General features: G+C 37.1%; 1 protein-coding gene across 5 annotated transcripts in view; it reads right to left on the reverse strand.

The window, feature by feature from the left end:
- Positions 1-5,077, reverse strand: part of cabin1.L (calcineurin binding protein 1 L homeolog) — a 93,519-nt gene extending 88,442 nt beyond the window's left edge. For 2 of the 5 annotated variants that reach the window (XM_018261890.2, XM_018261873.2), the window contains exon 1: positions 4,861-5,076. The gene's annotated coding sequence lies outside the window, so the exon portion shown is untranslated. Of the gene's footprint in view, positions 1-4,860 lie in introns of all 5 variants that reach the window. The other 3 variants (XM_018261885.2, XM_018261865.2, XM_018261881.2) reach the window with 2 other exon arrangements.
- Positions 5,078-6,000: the final 923 nt, after the last annotated feature.

A 6,000-nucleotide genomic window follows, 5' to 3' on the forward strand; every position in this document is an offset into this window, starting at 1 on the left:
GGAGTATTTGTAGGGCCATTTCTTGATATCTACTTACTGGAAGGAGCCTCATAATACTTGTGTGTTATTTGAAAATTTCAGAGGTTGTGGCATTTGGGATGTTGGTCGTCCATGTAAAGCCCGGTCTTTGTTCATTGTCTATATCAATTAGCGTTCTAATTGTTTGATATATTTGTGAAGCTGTTTGTTTTGTGTGTTTGTTTTTCCAGATTTGATTAAGAGGGTTGGTTTTATCATTCTCTGGCATTTTTTTTAGTTGCACTTGTTGCAAAGTGGAGAATTTTGAGAGTCAAAAATACATGTTGTGTCATGAATGGGAATTTTACTTTCAGTTTTTCCTGAGAGTTTATTGTGTAATTGTTGTCCATGATATCATTTAGGTTATGTAATCCGTTTTCGCTCCATTGTGAGAGAATAGGGTTTTGTTTGCCTATTGGAAAGTTGTCATTACCTATCCATGATAGGTATGGGGAAACAATTGGTGACAGTTTTTGTTTCTTTCTAACGATGTGCCAGGCTTTATATGCATCTAAAAATATGGGGTCGTTACACAGTAGTGGCGGAATATTGTTTATTGGTGAGTGTAATATATGGTTCAGGGAGTGATTTTCAGTTGCGTATTGATCTAAAGATATTGTGGTGTAGAGATCTCTATTGAGAATCCAGTCTCCCGCATAGCGGAGAAGTTATATTCGTTATATTCTTTAATGTTAGGAAGATTGGTTCCGCCTAAATGTTTAGGTTGCTGCAATTTAAAGAGACTGATCCTCGGTCGCTTTTTGTTCCAAATAGAAGTTCTAAATGTTTGGTTTAGTCTTTTTAGGTCTGTTGACTTTATGTAATATGGTAACATTTGTAACGGATATAGTTGCCTGGCAAAGAGAATCATCTTAATGAAGTGTATTTTGCCCAGGAATGTCAGATTAGAATGTTAGAATTAGAATTAGGCATATGCGTCTTTGAGATTTGATGGTAATCTGATCCCTAAATTTTTAATACTAATCTTGGTTTTTTTGAAGGGGAAGGGTGGGAGCCAATCTGTAGGGTCTGAATGATGTAGTTGTAATGCCTCTGATTTGTCCAGGTTAATTTGAAATCCAGCTAGTTTGCCGAACCTTTGTATAAGTTGTAGTATTACAGGTATTTCCGATTTGGATTGGTTGAGGAACAATAGTAAGTTGTCTGCGAATGCTGCCACTAACAATTATGTTTTTATAGATACAATATTACCTTATGTTGTGTCTCATATGTGTAAGTAAAAAACAAATTGTTTGAGTAACACAACTTGTAAATACAATTCTATGCCTCCTGAGATGTCAAAATGCCTCATCACAAAGCCTTATCCCCACAAGGCTTTTATTTTGGTTGTGAACAGGCATTTTTACATATCAGATTATGTGACACTCAACTGGCATGACATTTTTTATGCAAGTCACGTGGAATTTTATCACTGAAAAAAATGGTTGAGTGTTACCATTACACAAGTGTGCTAGAGAGCCCCTGACTAAGTGCCCTATAGGGGTGCAAGACGCGTAGGACGGATGGAGATGCAGTTTTTTTTTTACATTTTCTACAAATAAAATAATTTTTTAACTGAACACCTTTGGTCCTGTGGATCTGTTCCGAGTGCCAAGGGAAAGTTGTGCTCACCGCTAATTTTAAAAATCATTAGGCAGGGGTGCAATGAGGGTGTGACCGCATATATATACATACATACATACATACATACATACAATAATACACAAAAGCTATGAACATCTTGTAAATTATATCCTTATAAACGGTGAGTTCTGATGTCATTTCTGTCACATGACTCACTACTGAAATTTGTGTATTATAATAAATAAAGTACCCACAGTTGTAAAATATGAGGATATTAGAAGTTACCTCGGAGTTTCATGACCAGTATAAAAACACTCAGCCTTCGGCCTCATGGTCATAAAACTCCTTGGTTACTTATAATAATATCCTTATATTTTACAAGAGGGGGTACTTTATTCATTATATATTATACTGTTTTCTTAATTGATAACAGTGACTTGTATTCACATCACTACAAATATACTTGTTCTGCTTTCACACATTTATTTATTTTCTGTTCTGTTTGTAGTTTTATAAAATTTAATAAACAGTTCCAGGGGTTTTGCCACCAATAGAAATTAATGCAGCTTAGTTACCAACAAATACACGGTAATGTTTTATGCTTAAAGAGAAAAAAAAAAACATTAAAAAAAAAAAAGAATAATTCCCTTAAAATCCTGTAATTCAGAGTTTCTGGTTAACAGGTGTCTGGATAAGGGGCACCATAACTGCAGTTCTGTAATTTGAGAATGAATGACACTGCCTTCCCTTTTAAGCATTACCTGGTCTTCTGCAAATAAACCCCTAACACCAATCCCCTTTATGACACCAATATGAGAAAAACAGGACAAAAGAGAGAACTGTCCATGAGGCCTAAATGTTCAGTAGATGCATTAACTGTTCTTGCCTATTACAGGTATGGGACCTGTTATCCAGAATCCTCTGGACCTGGGGCTTTCCAGATAACGTAATTTGGATCTTCATTCCTTACATTTACTAGAAAATCTTTTAAGCATTAAATAAATCCAATAGGATGGTTCTGCTTCCAGTAAGAATTAATTATATCTTAGTTTGGAACATGTACAAGGTACTGTTTATTATTGCAGAGAAAAAGGAAATTATTTCATAAAAATGTGGATTATTTGGATAAAATGGAGTCTATGGGAGATAGTCTTTCTGTAATACGGGTTTCCAGATAACAGATCCCATACCTGTATAAGAAATAGGACACTACAGGCAATTGCATTCCTGTATTTCAAAGCTTTCCAGATAATGAATTTCTTATCTGATGACTATTTAGTTTATCCAAAGGGGGCTTATTTAAAAAGTGCCTATAGAGACCCTATAGTCTTCTCAGATTTTGTTATTTTATACTATATAGTATTTACAATCCCAAATTGCTTTCTTTATACTATATACAGTAACTGCACTTAAGAAGTATTGATGTGGACATGACTCTTGACCATACATGGGTCAGATTGACAGCAATTAATCCACAACTACCACAGAGCTGTGATTCTGAGTAGGCGAGCGAGTATAGAAGATAGAATGGCAAGCATAACATTTATTCAGCATATTTTGTACTCAGGCCTAGACTGAGAAGACAAAAGTGGGGAAAGCTGGGTAGAGAAAAATGTTTTTGTTTGGTTACTGCTTGTGAAGATTTACATTTTGTCTTCCTATGGACAGGGCTGGATTTACATAGTGGGCGCCCCTAGGCCCACTGGTGTTAGTCGCCCCTGTCCCCTCCCCTTTTTTAGTGCAAAATTTTCATCATCTGGACCAATGTGGGTGTGATTGGGCAGCATGCCGCCCCCCTAAAATCCTGCCACCCTAGGCCCGGGCCTAGGTGGCCTTTCCAGAAATGCGGGCCTCCCTATGGAATGTTCATAGGCAATGCTGGGAGTTGTAGGAATATATTCATATAAGGCAATAACTATGAGAGCATATCATATAGAGCTATAGATATATGTCAATAGATTAAACAACATTATTTAAAGGAACAGTTACATCAAAAAATAAGTGTTTTAAAGTAATGAAAATATAATGCAGTGTTGCCCTGCACTGGTAAAACTGATGTGTTTGCTTCAGAAACACTACTATTGTTTATATAAATAAGCAGCTGTGTAGCAATGGGGGCAGCCATTCAAAGGAGAAAAGGCTCAGGTTACACAGCAGATAGCAAATAAGCTCTATCTGTCTAATGGTCTTATCCGTTATCCATTACTTAACCTGTGCCATATAGCCATTTTTCAATTTCCGCCATTGCTCCACAGCAGCTTGTTTATATGAACTATAGTAGTGTTTCTGAAGCAAACAGACCAGTTTTACCAGTGCAGGGCAACTGTACATGATATTTTCATTACTTTAAAACACTTACATTTTTTGGTGTTACTGTTCCTTTAAAGATAAATGGCAAGTAGTGATGGGTGGGTTGACAAGCTGCAGTAACTGTTCTTTCACTGTGCCATTCCTGCCTGACCACATGGTTGATGAGGGTTTCAGGTCAGAAAGACAAAAAAGCTTAAAGGACAAATCAACCCCAAAATAAAAATCTGCCTAATAAAAGAAAACATGATTCTAAGCAACTTTCCACTGTACATTCATTACACATTTTCAGTGCTTTTAACGTTATTTCTAAAAACAATTGCTATTGAAAGCAGCATTTGCTTAACTCCCAGTTGTTACTTTTTAAACAATGTTGCAACAGTCTTGATTCCCCAGGAAAGACAGGTCTGTTAATCAGCTGCCTTGTCTTACATTGTCTCAACAGTCTTAGACAGAACGGAAGAGAACATAAAGGGACAAACAAAACACTGCTTTCAACTGCAATAAACATACAAATAACATTAAAAAAACATAGAAAATTTGTAATGAATGTATATTGCAAAGTTGCTTGGAATAATGTTTTCTTATATTGGGCAACATTTTATTTTGGGGTTGACTTGCCCTTTAAGGTTAAAAGTTTTATAAGAGGATAATGTCCAGGGATTAGGTATCAACTAGAATAACACAATAAATGCATTTGTGGGTGGGATTTAAATGTTACATAGACAATTTATTTATTGGTGTAGATGCAATTTGAAAAAAAAGATGCTTAAACTGTGGTCAGTTTATGATAAGACTATGCAGTAGCCCAGACAGAGCACCTACTGCATTTCCAACATGCACAGGATATACAGCAGCCCTAAATATGCCTCATTTATACAACCAAAAATTCTAATAACTCAACCACTTGCAAAACACATCGCTTAACATTATGGAGGAGCAAATACTTACAGCTGAACATCAGGTTGCTTCTCACTGCAGACTAGCTGGCATCTCCATTTACACACTTAACAGGTGCAACTATACATTGCGTCAGTTTCTGTAAGGAATTGTCCTCTTCATATACCGTCAACATTTGTTCTAAAAGCGCCCAGACCCCATGGCAACCGCAACATCCTAGTTGATGAGAGGCCGCGGGTGACGTCACCAACACGTGAACGTCTCCGGGAACGTCTCCGTCACGTGACATTCGGCGCGTAATCGGCGCCTTCTTCAATTGGTGGGTTACTCGGAGAGTGCCTGGAGAAGAACGCTGCCACACTAAGTGAATATTGGGTTGCGCTGGGTAGCATTAGGTTTTCTTTTTCCTTGGGGCAGGGTTTTATACAGTAAGGGGTGCACTTACTGTTCAGTGCAGGCTTCGAATCTAATACATACTTACTATAGGGTTGCCACCTTTGCTGATGGCTGAACACGGGGGGCTGGACAGAGAACATTGGGGGTGGGGCAGTGATGTAGGAACAGGCATGATGGTGTCAGAGGCGGAAACAATGATGTTTGTGGAGCTATGACACCAGGTCAAGGTTATTGCATCACTTAGATACAACTGGCTGGATTTCTATCCACTATTGTCAAGTGTTGAGTTCGAAACCACAACCCTATCTCTAGCTATATTCTGCTTGATGATTAAGCCCAATCCTTTAATTACAGGTATGAGATCTATTATACAGAAATCAGTTATCCAGAAAGCTCTCAAATACAGTAATGCGATTCTTTTTTTTTTTTTGATTGATTTGCTTTTTTTTGGTATCTGTAATAACAAGAAATAAACCATGTTATGGTGAATATCTTAGTATGTAAATGTTTTTCATGTATTGGACAGATTATTGTTCGGGTTACATAAGGCTGAAAACTGAACAGAAAGTTCTGACCCAAAAAGGTCTTACAAAAACGGAACTGTTCGGGTCAAAACCGATCAGGTGGGAACCCTAATTTGCTGATCTCTGTAAGGTGTTTTCCCTTAATAATTAGGGGATTATTGCAGTCTGCTTATATGTGATGTGTTTTTAATTTTTTGGATAAGGGTGCTGATGAGTTTTGAGGTGTTTCCTAGTTGACTTTTGTGTACTAATTTTCAGATGAAGTTGTGTT

The sequence above is a fragment of the Xenopus laevis genome, chromosome 1L (genome assembly GCF_017654675.1).
Source record: "Xenopus laevis strain J_2021 chromosome 1L, Xenopus_laevis_v10.1, whole genome shotgun sequence".
In the NCBI taxonomy this organism is placed as follows: domain Eukaryota; kingdom Metazoa; phylum Chordata; class Amphibia; order Anura; family Pipidae; genus Xenopus; species Xenopus laevis.